At 36.3% G+C, this 24,853-nt stretch overlaps 1 protein-coding gene across 11 annotated transcripts in view; it reads left to right on the top strand.

Annotated features, from left to right (window-relative positions):
• The window catches only part of LOC128866418 (uncharacterized), a 168,290-nt gene that overhangs the window by 97,646 nt on the left and 45,791 nt on the right, over positions 1-24,853 (top strand). Inside the window, exon 1 of one of the 11 annotated variants that reach the window (XM_054107126.1) lies at positions 15,629-17,154. The exons of 9 other annotated variants lie outside the window; for them this stretch is intronic. The gene's annotated coding sequence lies outside the window, so the exon portion shown is untranslated. Of the gene's footprint in view, positions 1-15,628; positions 17,155-17,190; positions 17,603-24,853 lie in introns of those variants that run through there. One more of the 11 variants, XM_054107127.1, reaches the window with a different exon arrangement.

A 24,853-nucleotide genomic window follows, 5' to 3' on the forward strand; every position in this document is an offset into this window, starting at 1 on the left:
ACTAGGATAGTTGTATCACGGGAAAATCAGCACGATGCATTTTTCAATGATTTTAACTGATGCTCGAAATGAAGCGAGTGGGCTTTTCTCAATATTTTTTTCAAAAATTTAAAAGTGGCACAAATGCAAAATAACCCAGTTACCACATTAACAGACGGTAACCTCTAAATATTATACTAAAGGGTGATTTTTTAAGAGCTATAGGAAAGTTAAAAAAAAACACGTAAAATTCAGAAAAATGCATGAAATTTTTATTTAAATTGATAGTACAGTCCATATAATTTAATGTTTGAAGATCATTTCATGCAAATGTTGACCGCGACTCCCCTTCAAATGGTCCATCCGCTTAGCCCACTCTTTCCAATGTTTCGGCCGGTATCTCACATATAAATGCTTTAATGTTGTCTTCCAATGCGTTAATTGAAGCAGGCTTGTCTGAACAGACATGAGCTTTAACATAGCCCACATAAAATAATCTAAAAGTGTTATATCGCACTATCTCGGTGACCAATTTACAGGTCCCGAACGTGAAACAAAATGTTCACTGAACTCGCCTCTCAACAAGTCCATTGTTACGTGTGCTGTGTGGCATGTGGCACCGTCTTGCTGAAACCACATGTCATGCAAGTCAAGCTCTTGCATTTTGAGCAAAAAAAAGTTGGATATCATTTCACTGTAGTGCTCACCATTCACAGTTACGCTACGACTCGCAGCTTCTTTGAAGAAGTACGGTCCAATGATACCTCCAGCCCATAAACCGCACCAAACTGTGACCGTTTCTGGATACATTAGTAGCTCTTGCAATTCTTCTGGCTGATCTTCACTCCAAAATCGAAAATTCTGCTTATTTACGTACCCATTGATCAAAAAATGAGCTTCGTCGCTGAACAAAATTTTTCGATAAAAAGTGGATCTAAACTTTCTTAACAGAACACGCATTTTTATAATAAAATTCAATGATTTGTAAGCGTTGTTCGTTTGTAAGACGATTCATGGTTAAATTATAGATCAAACTTAAGATGTATGACAGTGAAACAAAACACGAAACGTGCGTCAGCTGTTTAAAACAACTGTTTAAAAATATAATAGCAAAAAAATCACCCGTTAGAATCTGCCTGTAACTATTAGTTTTCAGAAATTTGTTGGGAAAGCAGAAACAAAATATCCACTGCATTTACTTCGACTGGCAACTCAATAGAAACTTTCCGCCACTTCCTTCTTTAGATTTGAAGGATTTATGGGGCTCTCTGTGATCAATTTACTTAAATATTTAAAGATTTCGATTTAAGCAAATTATACCAGCAATGAATTCTATATGTGCATACATACGCAAATACATACTTACATATAGGTATATATAAATATGCATGTACGTACGTGCAAGTGAAATATCTATTAAATTCAAAAGCTATGCGAAGGATTTCTGTTAATATTTTAGCCAACTCAGCCAATTTCCGCCTTTATTTTTCAGTTTTTATGTTTTGTTTTTGGTTGTTGTTGTTTTCTTTTTCTTTTTCTCTACCCAGTAGCTGCTGCCCCCAATACCCGGAATATGAGGTTTGCATATTTTTTATGGCATTCACAGCTGGCGACTTAATGCGGCGCATGCAAACGTTTTATTGCCTTTAAACATGTGCCAACTAAACTACATATATACATACATATTTATTGTTTACTTAAATGTGTATTTGCAAATTTTATAATGAAAATTTCGCGAATAAAAGTTTAAGGCGAACAATTACTGCGAATTTGTCAACGGAATTGACTTTTATACAATACAAAAAAATAAAAAAGATAAATAAAAAATAAAGTGGTTAGCTAACTTTTATAAATACATACGTATCTTTGTACACACAATTCTTGCATATGTATTGCAATAAAGTGCGAGTATAATGTAGTAGAAAATATTTACATCAATCAGTATGAATGACTCAGTGCGATACCTTTCAAGTGTCTAAGTGTTATTTGTTTACTCGAGAAAGTGCTTATCAGCACGAATTCTCAATAACTGTTATGCATAAATGTATGCGCAGAGTCTTTCATGTGCGAGTTTTTGTTAAATATGATAGTTTCTGTTTTTGTGGCATTTAGCACAGGTCAATAGGGTCTCTTTGGACAGAATTATGAAGAAAATCGACAATTTGCGGAAATAAGCACGATTTCGCTCAAAAACCATTTATAAATTATTATATTATGAAAACTTCTTCTTAATTGGCGCGATAACCGCTTAAGCGATTTTGGCCGAGGCTTTGCAGTTCTTTTCATTGGGGGGGATTTTTAAGTGGCGGGTCCCAAACCCAACGCACAACCAGCTATCCTGGAATGTTTCGCCTTCTCACGTTAGCTCACTCCCGAACGGGTGTTCGGAAGCTACCCAAAGGATACGTGGGCTAATCCCGGCCGTTGTGAGCTGCTTGAACCATATGTAGAAGAATCGTCCTGGCCACTCCCAAGTGAATGGCGATCAGTAACTTTCCCCACTTGCGTGGACTTCTACACATGGAACCATCCTCCATCCTCCTTTATATTAATATATGAAAACTACAGTTCGCAAAATTGTAATTGTAATCTTCTCATTATTATTTCAGTTTCGCAGCAAATATAATTTCATGTTTGAAAACTAAATGTAAGCAATAAAGTGACGGAATTAAATACCTACATAAAATAATTACAAATTAAATATTTGCTTCAAGTGACTGAACTCTGAAACGAACATCACTTTGAAATAGAAATATTAGTGTTTATTATAAGCGGCAGAAATTAATATTTTTCGCCTTCTTCGCTTAAGGCCGGCGGGCCAATTAAAAGGTCAAAAAAATCGATTTTTTTTTCCTGAAATTAATAGCTTAGATATTCAAGAACATGAGACACAAATTTTCAGAGTTAAATTCCAAGTATTTGCAGAGCTACAGAGCCGAGCGTAGTGCGGCGTCGAGCAACCGTGCGCTTATTGTTGTAGTTTGAAGCGCGTTTTCTCGGCTTTTCATTTTCACGATTTTACCTAATTTATGTACACGATTGCAAAAAAACTAAACGAGCTATCCATTTCATTCAAAATGCGTTATCTTCAGTATTGTTTTCTCTTCTATGTGAACTAAAAAAAACATCCAAAAACTTTTTTAAGCGACTTTTTTACCCAGTTGAAGAGTTTTTTTTTCCTTGAAAAACCACTTTTTTTTCTACCTTCCCCAAAAATTCGAATTTTACGTGTTTCTCCCAATTTTCTTAGTTCACATCGAAGACAATTACATCAAAATTAATAATCTTTTTTTTTTTGTTTTCAGATGAAAATTGCAAGTTGTATCTTGTACAGAAGTTGGATACTTCAGTGGCAAGGCGCTCTGGGAATCTATTGATAACTCGGCTTACAATATATTGTTGGAGATTGTACAAATTTTTTTTTTTTTAGTTCAAATATATATTAAACTATCCCCAAAACTTCATTTGGCTAATTGTTTTTTTTCTCATCCTACAACGCTTCGCGAAAACTACTGAATTTAGAACATCTAATTGGCCCGCCGGCCTTAATTCAATGGACTATTTCTAGGAGTATACTAATTGGGACTAATATCTAATAATAGCCAACCTCAATTATCTGCACTTTTTCGTAAAGACACATTTTACTAACAAGCATTTTTTTAAGCTATAGGACTTTTCTTTACCTTTTCAGGCTATGTAAAGGTGTTTGAGGTTAAGTTTGTAAGAGAGTTGTGCGTAAGAATAAACCAACTGCAACAATTTTAAGGGTATTTACTTATGTAATATTATTATTGCAAATATATGGACACGATTTGGCAAATCTGTATTCATTGGTGCGATTTTTATGACATTTCTAAGCAGTTTTGAAGCAGAGTTTGTGTGTGAGGTTAAACGCGAAACCTCGAAATTCGGTTTTGCTCATTTTTGGTATGTTTACTTACCATATGTAAATACATGCACATATATATATATATAACTGGCGCGTACACCCTTTTTGGGTGCTTGGCCGAGCTCCTCCTCCTATTTGTGGTGTGCGTGTTGATGTTGTTCCACAAATGGAGGGACCTACAGTTTCAAGCCGACTCCGAACGGCAGATATTTTTATGAGGAGCTTTTTCATGGCAGAAATTCACTCGGAGGTTTGCCATTGCCTGCCGAGGGGCGACCGCTATTAGAAAAATGTTTTTATTAATTTTGCTTTCACCGAGATTCGAACCTACGTTCTCTCTTTGAATTCCGAATGGTAGTCACGCACCAACCGATTCGGCTACGGCGGCCGAACATACTTATACTCGAATATAAAAACCAGAATGCCGGGAAAAGAGGCTTCAAAATTTTCAATTCACTATATCTCTCTTAGTAAAAGTAAACACATACATACATACATATTAGGCCGGGTCGATTTGTGGGGAGGCAAAAAAATCGCCCATTGCTCTGTGAAAATCACATTCTAGGGATCAAAATAAGAAACTTTGCCGAAGGAACCACACCTCTAAAACGAATTCTGATGTCCCCCAATTTGGCCAATAGGTAGGTAGGTGAAATGGTTGAAGTGTCGGTCTGGCACTCCACAAGTGGGACTAAAGCGCCGTTTTGATACCATTATGAGATCTCAAACAGGCAGATATCTACAGCCAGCCAGAGTTATTGATGTAATGGAGAATGTTTATGGGACTTAAGTGGCGCACTGATAAAGGCTATCGAAGGACATTAATGAACTAGCTGCTAAACCCGAGCATTTGCAAAGAAAGTACTCAACAGTATCCTTCTTTGAAAGTCCCCACAGCTTCTGCAATGGGGGTTAAATGGTGACCCTAGTTTTTTCGCGTGTAAGCCGATCGGCCAGTGATCGGTAAACACAGCTACGAGTTTAGAAATTGAATGGCGAGTAGTCCAAAGGACTTTCTGGGTCCTTGGGGCCAAAGGTTTTTCGAAATAGCACATGAAGAAATGGAGCTCCTCCATCTTTTCTGCGCTTTCCTGAGAAATAATTTGTGCAGTTCCCCTTAACCAACCGTGAGGGGGATGCCGATGACCGGGTAGGAGGCCCCTGAGGCCAATTCAGTCCCCTTCCTGGCAAGCTCATCAGCAATTTCATTTCCTTTTATGTTCCTATGCCCTGGAACCCAAATCAGAGAAATGTTACCTGCACACCGAAGATATTTGTTATCCTCCTTACAGGAGTTAATTAATTTCGTTCTGCACATTGGCGTCGTCGTTAGAGCCTTAATCGCGGCTTGTCTATCGGAGGAATTGTTAATATCTCCTTCGCTCCCGCGTTCCCTACGCATTTTGCATGTCTGCAGGATCGCAAAGACTTCTGCTTGAAAAACACTAGCAGTGTTCGGCAGTTTAAAGGAGATATATAAATTGGCTGATTGAGAGAAAACCCCTGCTCCGACTCCCGATTCGACCTTGGAACCGTCAGTGAAGACAGACAGACAGACAGTGCAAGCTTCGGAGCAGATTTTCCCCTCGTTGCCAAATGTCTCTTATTTCAATGTTCAAGAACTTATTGAATCACCCTCATACTTTGGGTGTAACTGAAGTGTTCACTAAATCATTGAATTAAGTTTTTCTCAAAAGTTTTTTTGCATTTGTCTTACTTTTCTTCTACTTCCTCCTACATTGCAGCAGTAGTGCACAGTAAAAATGTGAAAAATGTGGAAATGCGGAAAATTGTTGTAATTCTTTGCAGCGAACAGAGAAACAAACGCATACATATGGGCATACATACATATATACAGAGGTGCATATGACTTACTACGTGCAGAGTTCATTTGTTTTGCACGACCAGAGAGCCATTTGCTACTTATCTCAGCCTTTCGCAACAATATGCAAACACGCATACACACATACATACGTACAAATGGTAACTTTAAAATAATGTGAGAACCCGTGGTGGTGTCCTAACTATACAGAATACAGGCGACGTCCTCAACCAGAAGAGCTCACGCGAATGCTACTCGTGTCCTCGCCGAAAAAGGTTGTTTTAGTAATTTTAAATATAACAACGACGACAGTGCGAGCAACAACAACACCACGAGGCAGCAACTATAGCCGACTGCCACGTTCATCAGCAGCTAAGAACAAATAAGGAATAAAACAAAAACAAAAACAATAACAGAAACTACAAATCAAGGCAAGTGAAGGAAGTGCAGGCGCGAAGAAGCTGTAAATATGTACATATATTTATTTAGGTGTGTACTTATGTAGGCAAGCATGTATGTGTGTGTTATTGTGTGGAGACACTTGAACTCGCCAAAGAAGTTCTCCGCGCTGAGCTCGCACTGAGCTCGTTTGCATGTTGCAAAATCGTGAAATGTTGCAGCAATGGCAGTGGCAGAGTCAGCGTTAGCGGAGTGTACAATGGCAGTCGCCAGTACGATGAGAACGACTCTGCAGTTGATTAAAGTAAACGAAGTAAACAAAAAGAAAAAGAAAACCAAAATAAAAGTGCACAACAACAAATGAAAAAAATAAAGGCCAATACACAAACAACAACTTCCTTTGACCAAACGCGCGAATCGCCTCTCTGACGCTCTGTAGTTTGCCGTTGTTGCTGTGCATGGCTGGCGTGCAAATCTCATTAAAAACTGCATTTGCTGTTTTTTTTATTGTTATTATTATTAAAACAAAAAAAAATGTATTTTTCGCAAGCGTCGTCACTGCTTTTATTTAATTACACTAATAAATGTGTAGATGTACGTATGTATGCGTGTGTGTATGTATGTATATTTGTGTTATTTTTTATTGTGGTTGCCTTTAGCTGGCTGTTTACGTATGCAACGCACGCATTGCAATGCGATGTTGCAACAACGGCTATTGTTGTTTGTGTAATCGGCAATGCACTGAGTAGTCGCTTGCCGACGCATAAATATGGGCTTACACAGCGCCCCGGAATGCTGAGTGGTGCATTAGGCGCGTTCGGCAAGAATGCGCACAAACATACATACACACATACACGCATGTTTACACACTCCTGTCTAAACCAAAAAAAAAAGTAGGTATCTACAGCGGTATCAGCAGGCAGACATTTGTATGGACTGGAGTTAAGCTTAATGTCTTCTGCTCAAGCGTACAGCAGGTTGACCGTAAATCATCATTTAAACACTCGAACGGGGTATTTAATGTAACGGTTTTCTTTCTTTTTTTTTGTAGCATAAAATGTTTTTAAAGTGAAATGCAAAAAAAATCAATGAAATGGCTGATATTTTGTATTTATGAGCTTGCAAATTTTACGGCCTATAGTCAAAGCCAACTACGAGGGGAGGCTAAAAAGTGCGTGAAAAGTAGGGGTTAAAGAGGGAAAAGAGAGTTTTATTATACTTTGCGCTACTTTCGTTATATCTCCAGATAAACCATTGACTGGGAAAGAGAACATTCCCTATAGTGAGCATTGAATTTCGTGTTTCGCAATTAGGTTACCTACAAATCAAGAAAAAACACACTGAGTATCAGAGGAGATGTCATTGCTTGCGGGAAGTCTTGCACAGAAAAAAACCTTTATTTATAAGTAGCTTATTGTGCGCCAGCAAGGTAGAGAGTCAGTTAAAGCCATTCTGTTCTCAGATCAGTGGAGCTGAAGCGGAATCTCCACACCTTGTTGAAAAAGTCAAAAATTAGTTCGTGACGATGCACTTTTGAAAAAGAAATGCGAAGCAAAAAAAGCTTAAGTGCCACATACGAGCATTGTGAATAGCCTTCAAGATCAATTTGTATGAGTAAGTTAAGTGTAAATTTGGTGTCTAGGATATTCACACCATTTTAGAAGCAACAGCGCGTTGTAAGTTGGGACAACTTTTTGAACCGATGCAACCCAAACAATCGAAAATGTGCTTAAAAATTGGGTTGATCGAATGGCCTACTGTAAAGCCAATCGTGGCAGTCATTTCAACGATATTATTTTTCATTCATAAATGACAATGTTCAATCTTCAAAATAAAAAAAAAAGTTTGAAAAAATATTGATTGGTTTTTTTTTATAGCCGTAGACAGGAATGAATTTATGAGCCGACTTGTTGCTGTCAACGAAACTTGGGTACGTCACAATTAAAGCTTGCCTATGTGCATAGGAACCACAATCGGCTGAAAGATTTTGGCTCCTGTTTTTGGAATCATCTTCTTGAATAAGCATCTTCTTGAGAGATTTTAAATAAAATGGTGTCTATATTATGAAAGAATATTATGCTACACTTCTCCAAAAACTAAACATGCCATTGCGTAAGAGGAAAATGAATCCGAAATACGTTTCTTTCTATCAATAGTGGCTCCGTTCATAAAAATCATATTGCAACGGCTTCTATACACAAATGTGTGCTCGAAACACTTGACAACACTTCCTTTAATGCCTTCAGATAATTTTTTTTTTCAAATTTCTGGCTATTTCGAAATTTAAAAAGCTTTTTTTGTTTTTGAGGCTATAAAAAAAACTAAGGAAAAGTTGTAGAAGTTTATTAGGCAAAGATGGCAGGAAAAATACCCCCATATTTAATTTCAACTACTGCCCTTCGTTCCGCGAACTTTTTGAACTCCATTTGTGGAAAGGGAGCTAAGTGGACCGACTCATATAATTCTGTGTCGAATGGCCGGTGCTTTTGGGAAAAACATTTTTTCCCCACTACCTGCTCAGAAGCGATCCCACTATTCATAGCTTTGTTCCCGTAGTTTTTTGGCAAAAACTGGTAAAACTGTTGCTCTATGACTGCTGCTCTCAGAGAAAAACAAATGCATCAAAAGTATGGGAACGCTTTTTGGATAGAAACGGGTAAACGCGATATTTTGCTTATATTAGTTTGGGGACAAAGAAATCCATTAGTTTTGCGCAAATTGTTTAAAACTATTGTATGGTCGATCTTTAGCTCCTCGACGATCCTACGACTACCAACATGCTGGGCAACTTCGTCTATTTCTGTGATTTATCGACATTATCGACATATTCTTTAGCATCAAAAATGCCTGATTGAGATCGACGAAACCAAAATTGCACGTAATTTACTGTTGCAGTATCAGCACCATAAACATCATTCACAATTTCAGCGACCTGGCTTGCCTTTTCGCCTTTATCAAAGAAAAACTGTACCGGATTTTCTCTTTGCCGACTTCCATTGTTAGCACACACTGAGTGCAGCAATCAAAAAACCGCAAACAATTGTGTTAGTGTGAAATGTCACCTTAACAACGAGCATAAACTTTAAACTGAAATCAAAACAAAAGCATGGGGGTCGAAAGGGTTAAGGAGTCTAAGACCACGAAATATATTTTATGCGTCGTTTCATCTTCTTTACGGGAGGCAGCTCCTCCAGCACTTTCAAATTTTACATTTTATTTTTTCTTTATTGTAAAAATTCATTCATAATCTAAAGAATAACTTTTGAATGTTTTAAGCTTAATAGAAAGTCTAAAAAGTCCCTAGAAAGTCAGTGAAGTGATAAGCGTCGAACGAAAGATGAGTAAGAACGAAAACTTTAATCACGTTTCTCTCGAATTGCTGTTTTCTGCCCTGTCGAATATAACTCAAAAAGTAATCAAGATATCAACTTAAAATTTTTCACAGATATTCTTTAACATATTGGACTTTGCATGTACCTAAATTTGTATATTAATTATCTCTAAAAATATTGTTTTGATCAATTTGTTTATAAAATAGTGTAATTTTTTTCACTTCATATTTTCATTTTTCTTCGTTAAAAATAGATAATTTCAAAGCGGAATAACTTTTTTTAATGAGTAATTTTTTTATGGCTGATTTCAGTTGATTACAAGAGGCGGTACATACCATTCAAAAATATTTTTGTATATTCTTTTAAGCATGAATATTGATAATATAATTTATTTTAAGGTAATAAATACTCTCAGTTTTTCTCAAATTCGTTGTATGGAGGAGCTGCCCCCTTAAGCTTTGGAGCTCCACCCTTGAGTTGAGGTTTTTGCATTGTAAAATAAGTTTTGAGAAACGGGCAACTGAGCTCTTCAACTCCCGACAATTAAGCTAATTTTAAACTGATTAAAGTAGTGCAGAATAATACTGGTATGCAGACTGGGTGCTATTTTATGTACTGCATTTTGTTGGCCATGACCGTGATTTTTATAAAACCTACTATACATACAGATTTCGTATTTCGTAATTCCCATGCGAATTGATAATAAATTAGTATGAAGCGCAGTTACTTAATATCATATCATATATGTATGTATATAAAAATGTGTGAACGTACATCCATATGTATGTATGTATGTATGTATGTGTGTATATATTCAAAGTTTTAGCTTGATTGGAAGAGTTTACGTAATTACATACATACTCTGTATACTTTAATGCATATAGTAAATGTTTCACGAAGACCTGCTAACGTGGGGTCAGTGTTCATAACTGTTCTTTTACTTTAATTTTTCTTACTCTTTTCCACTTATACATATCCCCATATCTCCATAGGCATGTATGCATGCATGTACATACATATGTACTTTTTGTTTATACACTTCTTGCGCCCATTCTCAGTAATATGTCTGTTCGCCGATTTTGCCTGCCATCACAGTTAGTTAACAACCTGTGTTGCTTTTCTGCCTACTGCTACACTTTTGGCTCCTCCAACGAGCGATAACGACACAAGTGATGGGAGGCGAAGTCACTTACAAGATGGCGACACGGTCGCCGTTTATTATTGGTGACTGATGACGGTGATGGTGGTGACGGCGACGGCGACGGCGACGACGATGGCAATGTGTGGTGCGTTGACTTGTTATGCTTGCTGATGGGGACGAGACACAATCAACGACGACCTCAACTCGTACTCGTACGCACGCAGATGCGCAATTACTCAGCTACGCATAGCAACAACAATTGGCGAACAACACTTAAGCAAAGCGCGCCAAGTGCCAATGGCAAACAAACGTACAACTTAGCTCATATCCGTGCTTATACACATCCATGTGTGTATGTATGTATGCATATAAGTAAATGTATGTGCGTTTATATGTACATACATACATACATACAATAGGTATCTGCATTAATATGAGCGCACGAATTTTTATTAATTATTGTCGTTGGATTAAACGACATGCCGCACGCTGTTGCCTGCCGCTGCTAGCCTGCAAGACAATCGCTGGCATCGTATGTAGCTGGCACAAGGTGCGACACGGCTCGTCGGCGCATTGATTGAGCTGAGTATGCTCAATTTTCGTACATGTGTACATATATAGAACAGACATACATGCATCTATGCATACATACATACGTGTGTGTATACCGTTTTTTTTTCATTGTTTGTTCACGTTCAGGCAGCTGCAAGCGTTGATTGCTTTTATTTGTCATCTCAATTGTTGATTTTTTTCATTATAATTATATTTTTTTCAGCCGCTCCTCTCTTTCCTCTCTTCCTGCCTGCCACCTACTATTCTACCAATTACGCCTCCTTACACTTCTGCTGCCATTCTTAGGGCGCGCATGGAATCTTACACAGCGTTTTTCTTCTGTGCATCTCGGTACTCTGCTCACGACAGATACAGATGCAGTTGCAGATACAGATGTATGAGTTGTAGATACAGATTCCTTGATGGCTCATGACATTTGTTCTGTATCTATAATATAAGTATGTACATGCATACATCTCCATGTACATTCGTATGTACAATAAGTGAAAAAGAGATATTGAAAAGCAATCGATTGTAGATTTTTTTGTGACGCAAATTTCTGTGCACGGCTATTTGTGTGTTGAATTTTTATTTTTTTGCCAACATTGTGTTTGCTCAGGGCCAGTAGAGACTGTTTGATATGTAAGCGCAAATATAATATTTATATACGGAGGTACATCCCTGTAGTCAAATGAACTGGTTGTAAACTAACTCACAATTAGTTTGAGCCGCAGAACGGAAAAAGAAATACATACATATGTACATACGTAAGTATTTCAAAATTGGTATAATTTCAAAGGTTAAATGAAAGCATTTTCACTGCATGTTATCAAAAGCAAAAGATTTCAAGTATAATAAATAATATTTTCTATCTCTCCCAATAATATTAAATATTTTTCTATTGGCGAAGCGACGATATATCAAGAATATCTTTGCATAGTGAAGAAAAATATAAAATGTTAGCTTTAATCGTGAATTCCAACAACAAATAAAAAAGCAAGCAAAAAATGTATACACACATTTCATTACTGTACTTGTCTACGACTATTAGGCGCCAACAGTTATTAAATAATCACACACATTACAAAAACAACAACAAAAAAGATGTTTACTCTATTTAAAAAGTGTCAAAAAAATCTTTGCATAACTGATGAAAACAACAAAATATGCAGTGATTTTCCGCGAATTTCATTCATTTGGGTTTTTTTTGCAAATGGTTTGCAAATTAGTTGATTTAATTAGTTTCGGAATATCATTCCAATGGTATTTTCCCCCACTCTTCTCTGATGAATCTTATTAATTCAGTTTTATTAGTTGGCGATCTTTTTTTCCTACTTTTATTTTTAAATGAACCCACAAATTTTCGATTGGGTTAATGTCGGGATTTTCGGTGGGAGTATCAATAACTTTGGTGCAGTTGTAAAGTAACCAGGACCTGCATAAATAAGATTTATATTTGGGATCATTATCATATCCACCGAGGTGGAAATGGGACTCATCACTCAAGATGATTTTTCGATGGAATTCCGGATCATTTTCATACATTTCAACGACCCAATCAGCAAAGACACGACGTTGTTGATGATCGACCGGCTTGAGTTCTTGTGTCAACTGGGCTTTATAAGCCTTAAGACCGAAATCTTTATGCAAAATACGGTGTAATGACGTTTGTGGAATGCCTAATTCCAAAGAACGACGAGGAATGGACAAACCTGGGTTTTCTTCAACACTTTCGGCTACAACAGCAATATTTTCGGCTATTGTTGAGCGACGTGCACGGGTTTTATTCCTCACATCACTAACTTATCCCAAAACCTCGAATTTTTTTCACCAATTTCTGTATTGCGCTCCGACAAGATGCTTCACGATGATCCAAAAATGTTCGAGTTTTACGAACCGTCTCTGCCAAAATTTGCACCATTTTTATAGTGAATTTTAATAATTTCAGTGCGTTGTTTATGCGTATATCGTTCCATTTTTATTAATGGCGTAGTTTCTACTTGTCAAATATCCAAAAATAACAGCTTTAAAAGTGACATCTACCGAAATAGCTGGCTATTCAAAATAACACCTGTTATTGGAAAGCCCTTTACATACATAAGTAGATCAATACCCTCTACTTCTCAAATTAGTAAGTGAAATGAAAAAAACTGAGCAGCTGCTGTTTTTTTAGCCCATTCAGTTTAAAATTTTTGAACCTACAACATTTTTTCGTTTTTCTAGATACTTAGTACCGGCCAGTCATAGACGACTAATAGTTCCTTGTTCTTATTAGTTATAACCGCTTCTATAAAAGTCGTTATAGGTATGTGACCTCTGGCCATTCTGCGTGTTTTCTGATAAAAATGTGTCCTATATGTAGTCTCACCTCAAAGCCCGTGGCTAGTTATACACAGTGTTAGATGAGTTGGTTTGAGAGGATGTATAGAAATAAATATGATTGTCGTCATACGAGGTTCCTTCACAAGCGGCAGCGGCATATTTGTACGAGTACATAAATACGTGGAATATAACTTCACTCTCTTCACTCACACACCGCTATTTCAAAAATTTTTAGATCAAGTTGATGGTTGGTCTGGTTGATGGATCTAGCTCACGGCTGACTCACAAACGAAGTGAAGTACCTGCATTGGTACTATCTTGGACACCAAACTGGCCTGGTATATGCCCAATTTGATGTATACACTATTTGTGAGGAATTTGTTATCTTTCAGTTGCTATAATTCATATTAAGTTTGTCGTAAGATACACACCTACATCTGTTCAAAATAAAAAAATAAAAAGTGTGCGACAAATGATCAAGTTTTAACTAATATATTTTTTGTGTTTAATGATTCTCCTACAAAACCATATACAAAATTCAAAGCTCCAAACTTCGTACAAAATTCACATTTAACAACAACAAAAAAAAATTTAACAAATTGAAAAAAAATGTTCAACTTTAAATTCAGAATTTTAGAAATATTCGGGTATGCAGTTCAAATGGCTCAAAATTCTCCTTAAATTTTGACAATTTTTTACCCCTGATGTGTGAACATTTCCATTTATACGCAAAGACTTCAGAACATGTGCTTTGTGTGGAAGAAAATTCTCAAGATCGATAAAAATTTTTTTTTAATTAACGCGATATTTGAGCTTACATTCAGACCTCAATTTATGTACATTTTTTATTGACTGAGCTACACACAAAATTGTATATCTCGAAGTTTTCTAAAATTCTGATTAAAAAGTTGAAAATACATATGTACATATCCCGAAAAATTGCCCATAAAAATTAAATCGATTTTCGGAATCAGAAATTGGATAGTGGTTTCTAAGAGGCAAAAAGAAACCAAAATTTGTAAAGCAGTGTAATTATGAGAAAACAATTATTTTTGCAAACTATTTGCTTTGTATAAATTAAGCGAGTTACCTAAAACTGGTGCATCGTCTTTTATTATTATGCCAATGCTAGTTTGGTGGTCTCAACCACAAAAGCTTAAGAGATAAACTCCCCTATTTTGAACTCATTGGAATTAATTTTAAACTTTTCTCGTCACATGCAACAAATACCTCAAATACAAATTTACCTTGAGATAACGAAATTTGCATTCTGCTTCTTGGGGAATACCCCATTTCATTGATGCATACGGTAACGGTAAGTATTTCTATTGCCTGCCGCCTATAATGACAGATTGGCTGCCAGCCGAACGCTTGTGAGTATTTTTGAACTACAACTTGCGGGTACTCCTACGCTATGCCAGCGGAGGTAACGTAGTAAATTTCTGGAATCAGCTAGGTTTTTGGTTGTGGCAGATTCTCAGTGTCTTTATCACATGGTTTCTACGGCTTCTAGCTGCCCACTTGCCTTCTTGGCTGCCCACCTATAAGGTGTATGTATGTATATGAATTGTCTCTTCTGCGTAAACGTTCATATATGTACATGCATACATACATACATACATATGTATATTTGTAAGCATGTAGAAGGAAGTGTGTGCGCACCCGTGTAATCAAGAAACCAACCATTTGTCCGGTCATCCATCCATCCAGCCATCGATAAATTCACTCGTTCCATTTCGCAGCCATTTCGAGCGCATATGCGTACTTTTGAAATACATATGTTTGTATGTGTGTATGTGTATTAATGTGTATGGGTGAACGTGTGTTTTTGAGTTTTCATATGTATGTACATACATACATACATACGTGCTCTTAGGCAAAATGTAGAAAATGCGTAAAGTCACTTCACGTCGTTGGCTCTGGCTCTGGTGGCGATGGTGGTGGCAGCGTTCACAACAATGCGTATTGTAAGATACAGATACAAGCAGCTAAACTGACTGAATGCGGCGGCATACACAAAATGTATCTGCAAGCATGCTTACAAATGTACTTATTTACGTATATATGTATATTACATACATTACTATTATACTTTGAGTCATATGTAGGAACGTACATACATACATGCATATATACATTTGTTAGTATGTATGTATGCTGTCATGTATGTAGGCAGATTTATGCTCAGCTGCGTATGCTGCCGTTGCTGATTGAACCAACCAGTCAGTTAGACATTCAGTCATTTAGTCTGTCAGCTCGCCAGTCAACCGTCTGTCCATCCATCCATTCATTCACCATTTTCCCCCTCACAGTCGTTCGTACACATCTGTTAGCTGCTTGGTTGTTTAATAGTTTAGTGTTGTGTTGTTGCAGAACCTCAAGTCAACCAAATGTAGAGACAAGAAGATACATACATATTTACATATACACACACGCATATCTGCATGTGAACAACGCTAGCAGTCCTAGCAGCAGCAACAGCAATAGCAACAATACTACCATCCAAGCAGTTAAGTACTACAACCAAAGAGCCAGCCAGCCAGCCATTCAACGCAAAATGAGCGAGAACGAAACGTACGTAAAACAATAAAAACAAAAAATAACAGCAGCAACAACATGCAATACAACCAAACTACCCAAACGACATCGAATCGCAGAGTTGCTGAGTGAGTGCCAGTGGCAGAGGCTGCAGAGCATGAATGCCACCGCCGAGGCAGGGGCAGCGCCTGAGACGACAACGATGACGATGACTATGGCTATGGCTATGGCGACGACGACGACGACGACGACGACGACTACAATGATTACGATTACGGACGGGCGGCAATTGCTCGCGACGCTGTCTGCCGCCCGTTTAGGTATCCGATAGATACGGCGCTGCGCTGACATATCGGCGGACGCGGTCCGTGTGAATTTCGCCGCTGCTATAGTGAAAAATTATAAATTACATTTTCTAATGGGAAAAATGCACAGAAAATTGCAAAAATTATAAAATAATTGTGAAATAATAAAAGGCCAATGTGAAAATTGTGAAATAGTTGCGAAAAAACATTGAAAAAGGCCATAAAATAAACAAATTTAAAATGAAACGAAGCGGCGGCGCCGCCGAATGGTGAATTAAAATGAAGAAGGTGCTGTGAAAAAATCTATAAGCATAGTGAAGAAGAGCAGTGAAAGCCAAACGAGAAACCGAAAAAATACATATCGTGGATATGTACTAAAAAAAAACAAAAAAAAAAGAAATTGTAAAGCCAACGAAAAAGAAGAAGAAGCTAAAGTGGAGTGGAAGTGGTAATAACGCGAGTGGAAATCGTTCGCAATTGAGCGATTAGTTTTAGTATTGTGCATTTCCACTGCGGCGAAGAAGAAAAGTGTAAGAAAAAATTTGGTGGAGTACATAATCTGAATTCGAAGTAGAAGCGACTAAAAGTGGTGGCCGTGGTAACAGGAGCAGCAACAGTATCAGCAAAAGTTGAGGTGCCAAATCCAAAGGGGCAGAAATAACAAGAAAATAAAAGCCACACCACCACCACCAGCCGCTGGAATACAAGGCTGGTGGTAGCAGGGGCTGGTTGGCTGGTTGGCTGGCTGGCGGCACCTATTGTACATATTTGTATGTGTATGAATTTGTGGAGAAACGGTTATACATATACACATACACATACGCATGTACTTGCAACGCCAGGCAAAGCAAATTGCCGCAGCTAAAAGCGAAAAGGTTAATTACCCGTTGCCAAATAAAGCAACAACATTTCATTTGTTGGAATTAAGTAATTTTGAGTTACTTGTTTGAGCTTGTGCTTGTTTTGTTTATTGCAAAATTGTTAGTTTGTTTGGTTGAGAAAAATTATCTAATGCGTGAAAGAGCCAAAGTGACAAAATAAAGTGAAATAACAACAATAAAAATAGCCATAAAATAAAAATGAAAAAAAATTACTACAATAATAGTTTTTTAAACAATTTATATGGAGGCGTAAATTAATGAATTCAATCAAGTTAAATAGCAGGAATATAAACGGGTTGCTGGCTAGTTTTCAGTAATAAATTTTTAAATGAAATAAAACTAATTTAACGAAAATCCCCAATTTTAAACTAGAAAACGACACACAAATGAAATCGTATAGCGTGAGAACATAAACAAAATGGAATAAGAACAAACGAATTAGGTAAATGGAAGGAAATGAAACGGAATGGTGCGAAGTGAAATACAGTGGAAATGAGTGCAAATGGAATGAAAGAAAATGGAATGAAATGAAATGAAATTAAACGAAGTGGAATGTAATTACCGTGTAATAACTTAATGAAATGAAAGTCAGACTAATGCCGGTATTCAGAAACCAAAATCATTAATCACCAAAGTTACCACTAGAAATTATCGTAACTTATCGCTGCTATGTGAATCCTGTGCTTAGCTTAGGGGGTATGTGGGAGGGGAGATCTAGAGATTCTAGAGAGCACTGAACAGATTATTAAAAAGGAGTTTTTATTAGGAGTGCTTATTTATTAGGGCTGAAGTTTTCAGCTAGACTGGCAGTTGGGAGTCTGATTAAAGCAAGTGCTAACTATCCGTATTACAACCTCCGTCTGGTAGCGGAGATGATTTTAAGTGTATTGTTGTAGGCAGTCCAAAGACACAAAATCGCGTAGTGTGGCTATCTGTGATTTATTTAACCTCCCGTTGGGCGCTATGTGTTTTGCATCAACAAATTTATGCAGCTGATATTTGTATATAAAGTTTAAGTTATGTTGAAAACCAAACAAGTTCGCTATTATTCTTAAACGAAATGGCGCTTAATCATAGTTCAAACCAAGCCGGTTCCGGTTCCGTATTTGTTAAACAGGGGTTTAACCAAAACTATAGTTTATTTCAATCATAGTCGAATTGGAATCCGGCTTTTAGCTTAGCGCCGGGTTTAAATTTAAATCCCCCGCAAGCTTTTGTACCAGTAGGCTTTAAGTAAATTAAAATCAAAAGAAATATATCAATGTTTGTGCACTTAATATTGAAAATTAATAAAAATCTTTCATTCTCAATTTATTGACATGAAAGATTGTTAAGACACCCTAATCCACTTGAGTTAGATTAAACTGGTACTTTTTTATAACAAAAGTATCGCTTGTTTCAACGAGATCAGCTGCAACTTAACAGAAAATTAATAAATTTTGTACTCGGCCATTCGCGGTTCTCGGTTCTAGCTATTATGGAACTTTTAGTTACCAACGAGTTCGATTAGGGCGAGAGCTCTGACACCTATTGACAAAAGTGTCTAAAAATTTGAGCGCAATGACTCGTGGATACTGCTAAGGGTATGCCAATGGTCGGTACAATCGGTAGTCTTTGCAATACTTGAAGTATGAGACCGAATAATTGGCGAAAGGTGTCGAGCACTTAAAATCAGAGATTGTAATGGCAACCAAGCTGCTCTAAAGACCTGAAAAACTGCTCGCACCTCTTCATACACGGTTCAGGAATGATAAGTTGAGTCGTCTGGGATTTATGTGTATGCCGGAACATTGTGGTGTTCAAGGCAACGAACTGGCGATGCCTGCGAAGGTGATGCCAAAATTCTTTCTCAGGCAGAGAAGGAGTAAGTTAAGAATCCTGATAGGATTAATTACGTGGTACATTCCATGTCGACGATATATAGTGAGTGTAGTACAGAGCATTTTCTCTGCCGCTATCCGGCTTTCGCCAGACTTAGATGGTATATTTTGGAATTGACGAGCTACATTCTCTTTCCTTCGACACACTGTTTCGATTCTTAAAGAAATCAACACAATTCGCAGATAACTAATGAGTCCCCATCTCACTTGTATCTCCGTTTTCTTTAAATCCTTGCTATTGACCTCAAGTGCTATGTCAATTTGTTTGAGTGCTTGGGAAATTTTCGGCCATCCACCATTCCATTTCATTCCCTGGCTCGTAAAATCCTGTTATAAAGTGCAGATAGCTTGAGCTTTTCATTATGTCATAAGACGGCTGTAAATTGGGTATAACGGCTCAATTAAGTAATAAGCAAAAATCGCAACCAGCAGAAACACCCTGTTTAAATATTTTTTAACTGTAAACATTTGGGAAGGGATTTAAAAAATTTTAAATTTTTATTAGCATACATACATATATTTTTTACAATATTTCAAAGAAAGTTTTTAAAAGTGCAATTTTTTATATCATGGACATAATTATTTTTAAAGTAATTTTTTTTTAAATATGGCACAAAAATATAGCAAATTACTCAAATTAGTATAAATAGCAGGTTTGAAATATTTCTGCCGAGATTCAGTCTCAAGTCGCTTAAGTGTTTATTAATCACTTTTAGTGACTAATAACCGCTATCTGAATGCCGCCATGTATAGTAATAATAAAGTTGCATAAATTAAAATGAAATCAAATACAAAAACAAAAACATAAAAGGAAGTGAAATTGTAAAAGTGACAAATACCTATGTACAAATGCAACAACAGTTATAACACTTGTGATGAATCAAGGGTAGGCGAAAGTGATAGCGATGCATTTCCTAATTCCTGTTCACTTAATTAGTTTTCTCCCTGATTAATCAGTTCTTTTCAGTTCACTTCATTAATTAGTTAAAATCTATTTTTACTACAATTTTACTGTTTGTTTGTTTTACTGTTGTTTGAACGGCATAAATCATACTCGTACACTTTAGAGTAATGCTATTAAGCTGATGGCCTTTGACTGCATACTCGTATAAAATACTATGGCAGCTTATAGCAAATAAAATGTTACTGAAGCTGCCTCCCTATCTATCGGAGTTTGGTTTTTATCAGAAACTTTTACATGACAGCTTCTTGGTGTTTTAGACATACCATTGGCGTCCTGTGGTTCTGGGAAGTCTTCAACTTTGTGCATTCGAACTTTTCTCTTTAAATGTTCTCAAAGATTCTCGATGAAATTAATCGAATCGGCGCTCCTTTAGAGATCAAGTAAACAAAGTATAAGATATTCCCTGGAACACGGGTGTATTTTAGGTTATACGAGTATGTCTTCAACGGGAGACGATAACCGTTTATAGAGCTTTTCAGTCGGTGAAAGACTTTAAATATGGTTTTCGTTTTTGTTTAATTGGGTCCACTCAAATGATAACCTTTTTTATTCTTTCCATAGGAGTGCAGATTTTTTAAAATCTAAAATTTTTTTCTGAAAACTGAGATTTCTTTCGAGAGGTCATACAAAACAAAGAATCTATTTTACGGTCAAAGTTTCCATAGACGGTAGTTCGGGTTTTTTACAAATTTCGGGGTTTCTACAACACTCAGGTTGTTCTACAAAACTTAGGTTTTCTACAAAATACAGAGTTTATTCAAAAAATTGTCGAAGATAACCGTTTTGGTCATTTTACTGGTGCTAGAATAATGTGTGGCAACCTTTTAGGGTCATTATTATTATCATCATTACTATTAACTATTGATCTACATACATATGTACTTCTATAAAAAGTTTCCGATGAAAAAAGTACCCCAATAACCTTAATCTAGAGTAACAGAAGTGACTATCCGATAATTCGGTCACCGGAGCTATACAGGTGCATATGTATAATACGAACAAAGAATCAGGTTTGCGAAAGTTGGAAAGTCCTTGTCTCTGAAGATGAAGTTTTTTAAGAATTCTATTAAAGTAATCAGCTTACATTTATCAAGAATACATTGATAAGGTACTGTTATGGCTCGATCTACCACATGTTAGGTTAGGTTAGGTTATCCGAAACACTTAGACCTCAATAGACCCATTGTGAAACCACTGGAGCTCGTCCTTTAAACTCCTGAGTCTCTTCTGAACCAACTTGTGGATTTAATATTTTTTTTTTTGAATTTCGGCAACCCTATTTGGGAGACCACTTCAATGCTGTCACACGTTCATCGCGACAAAATTAATCATCCTGTTTTGTAAGAGTAGGAATTGCCGAAAACCTGTGTAAATACATATATATTTTGGTTATAAGACCAATTCACAGTAAATGTTCTATTCTAAAAGCTCGAGATAAAGAAGATTCACTCGCTTTCAATATGAAGATTCACTCGCTTTCAAAAACATATGTTTGTGAGAAAAAAAGGAAATATTTATTCGGCAAAATGTGTCTTTTCGTATGAAAAATCTTAAAAAAGTGTTGAATTTAAAAATTTTAAATACATACATATAAATGTATATATGTATATCTCTGTACCTTGTGCATGCATCAAAAATTAAAGAATTCAGTTTTCTTTAAAACGTGCACAACAACAAATAGTGGTCATATTTTCCTCACGCAGGAAAATTTACAGAAAATTTCATGAATGGATTGTCGAAAGTGCAGCGCTGCTGAAATGTTGGTGGAGGGCAAGTAAATGCACACGTATACATTGTATATCTATGCACATGCACATGCACACTTATAATACATATTTACATACATACATCTCAGCACATTTATGTACACTTGGATATACAAGTATGATGTGAAAATGCAGCTTGGATGCGCCTAAATATAATTAAATAAATGTAGAAAAAAGTGTGTGAAAAACTAGTCGCCAATTTAATATTGACTCCTACAAGCCCACTGTGACGCTTGAGTGACGCTCGCTCTCCAACTTCTTTTGTGGGAGTGTGAAAAAATATTTATCTGAATAAATTCATCTGTATCTTCGATTCATGCCGGCAATATGGAGAAAATACACAAGAAAATGCGCGAAAAACTAAAAAAAAACAAGCAAAAAACACAAACTGTGAAATTTATATGAATAATGAAACTACATACATACATATATACATATAATAAATTTGAATATAGGAATTAAATTTATTAAAAGTGTATAAAAATTGTGTATACCTACATACATATGTACGTATGTATACAATGAATGAAAGAATACGCTGTGAAAATAACCGAAAGCAAGCAGATGTGCGTACGCGCTACGTACACCCTTGCATATATAGATAAACTCTTAGATACACACGAATACTCAGCTGCGTGGATGTCAGCAGCGCTGCTACGTCGCTGTCATCGCAGGTGTAGTGGTGGCTGCGCTGCTTGCAATTCTTCTGCGCCTGCATTTTCGTCGAATCTCGCGCTCTCGGCTTTTTGAGCACCATTTCTCTCAACCACTCTTTCTTTGTTTGAAACTTGCGCGCTCTTCACGCAGCTCGAATAGGGGAAATGGAAAAATATACGTACTCTGACGAGAATACAAGAAAAGTGTCAAAAATATTATAGTGCAAAAAAGCAAAACAAAAAAATGTTTGTGGCTATGAAACATAAAAAATTTATTATTTTCTTATACGTACATACATATATCTTCTTCTTGTTGCAATATCCGGTCGTTAAGTGTGTGCGCCAGTGAATAACACACGTATACGTATAGTATGTATGTATTTATGCGAGTAGGAGAAAGAAGTGAAAAATTGTCTCGATTCATATTTTGATCAGAAATTTGAATTCCCCAAATAATGATATTCCAGATGAAAGTAATGTAAAATAAATACAAAAATTCACGCAAGTTCGTTCAACTTTGTTCCAAATACATACTTACATACTTATAGATATATATGTAGCTACTTATGTACGTACATAGCGGCAAATAAAATTAGAGCGAAAATTGTAAACAGTAAGAAAGTCGAGAGCAATAATAAACATTTTTGCTATCTATCTAGTTCGCATGATTACTTATAAAAGTAACTGTAGCATAAAAATAATACAATAAACTTAATAAAACCTAAAAAAAAAAATTGAAAAATGATTTAATAACTGTAATACCATAAATTGAAATAACAGTTTGTGATGCATTCAACTTGGGCTGAGCATCATGTATGTATGTCCGAGGTGGCGCAAAATTAATCATCCACTTCTGTTTCTGATTAACTTTTTTATTAAATAAAAACAATGATTTTGAGTTATGGAAGTTTTTGACTTTTATGCGCTCCATTACCTGTGTTTGTACACTGCAGCAGCCACAAGTGTCAGATATAATTGACGCACAAAGCCATTTGCAAAAATTATAAATCTTCGGTCAGGGATTTTTAATTTTATGAAGTAGCTCAAAAAATTCAAATCACGCCATCTAGTGGACCAGTTGTCGGCGTTCCCACGACAGTCGGTTCTACGTAACCGGAACGACCCGGATTTATACCAAGGACTGTCACTTCAACAGCATTCCCCGTATATGCACGGGGAATGTTTATGCTGCTACAAAAACAATAACAACATACCCATTTCTTTAGATGATTAGTCGATTGTTACTGGAATCTCATCAGTTTCTATTGCAAGATACCCAGTATTGCTGCCCCATTTAGCACTTAGAGGATTAGTTTAAGGGGGGAACCTCATGTAGAAACCTCAAAATCGCCTAATTTTTTAAACATATTTTTAAAGGTGATAAAATAATTATATTATTTTTAAGCTTTGGCACAACTTTATTTAACCTTTCGAGAGTACAAAAAAAAATTGTTTTTCATTTTTTTCCAAAATGGCGGCTCAGGATCATTTCTTGACGGCTGCCTACGGCACGAGGTCCCAATCTGCTCTATTTATTACTCTTAATCTATCGACCTGAAACAAAAAAACTGAAATTGGTTTTTTTTATAACATATTAACGGAAAGGATGAACCTATAAAATTAAAAAACAAGTATAAAATAATTTATAAAATAAGCCTTTTAAAAAAATGTCAGAATTTAGGGCTATTTTATTGACATTTTTAACCCCCAAAAAGTAATTTATCAACGCGAAATATCTGAAATTTTAGGTTTATCCTTCCGATAGTAATGTACAGAAAGGCCTCACCAAACTTCAAACAAATCGGTTGATAAATTTTTGAGTTACAACACGAGCAGTTTTTAAAAAAGTCGTTTCGAGACTCAATTAAAGTTTGAGGTACAGGAGCGCGCAGACTGCTCTCTACCTAGTTAGTGGGCTGTAGAAGCTATAATATTGAGAATTTCGGCATGAAAATTTTACAGTACGAGTATATTCTTAAGATACTATATTTTCAGATTATCGAAAAAAAATCGATTTTTGAGGCTTCTACACGAGGCTCCCCCTTAAGGTGGGGAAGCAAAAAGTCGCGAATAGCACGGTGCAACAAATAAAAATAACAACATTTTTTACAGTTTTGCTTATAAGGCAAAAAAATAAAACTGTTACGCGGATCTTCCAGTTCTAAAGCTCAAATTAAAGGAATCGTAAATAATAAAGGCATAAGCAATATTTCAAAACAAGATTTACAAATGTTAGTATAAGATATATAAATAGTTTTGGATGATTTCAGATAAGGTTGAGAACTGTAAGCTTTGTATTGGCATAAAATGCAAAAAACTTACCGATACAAATATTTGGTAAAGTACACGTCTTATTATTTTCTATGACCTATCAGAAAAATACTATGAGAACCCAAAGATAAAACACTTTTTTTCATATATTGCGCA

The sequence above is a fragment of the Anastrepha ludens genome, chromosome 6, assembly GCF_028408465.1.
Source record: "Anastrepha ludens isolate Willacy chromosome 6, idAnaLude1.1, whole genome shotgun sequence".
Taxonomy (NCBI): Eukaryota; Metazoa; Arthropoda; class Insecta; order Diptera; family Tephritidae; genus Anastrepha; species Anastrepha ludens.